This window comes from Tupaia chinensis, unplaced genomic scaffold (assembly GCF_000334495.1).
Source record: "Tupaia chinensis unplaced genomic scaffold, TupChi_1.0 Scaffold000323_1, whole genome shotgun sequence".
NCBI lineage: Eukaryota > Metazoa > Chordata > Mammalia > Scandentia > Tupaiidae > Tupaia > Tupaia belangeri.
In genome coordinates this window covers 1,587,637-1,587,909 of record NW_006159817.1, presented here as the reverse complement: position 1 = coordinate 1,587,909, position 273 = coordinate 1,587,637, and positions in this window count along the sequence as shown.

Here is a 273-nt window from a genome sequence, read left to right as displayed (position 1 = left end):
AGGGGTGCCGCGCTCTCCTCTTAAAGGGCCCTCTCCCCCTCTTGTCTCCTGGCAGGTTGCGAGCACGAGTGGGGTGGGGCGTGCCCACGGGCCCCCGCCCCCCTCGTCTCCCTCATCTCCCCCTCCCAGCTCCGGAGCCGCAGCCTGGGAGCACCGGCCAGGGGCCCGCGCCGCAACACTTCCCTGTGCTTTCTGCGACCACCTAGGCCTGCCAGGACCTGGCAGAGAGGGGACCAGAGGACAGGGACGTCCCCTTCCGCGGGAGCCGTCGGG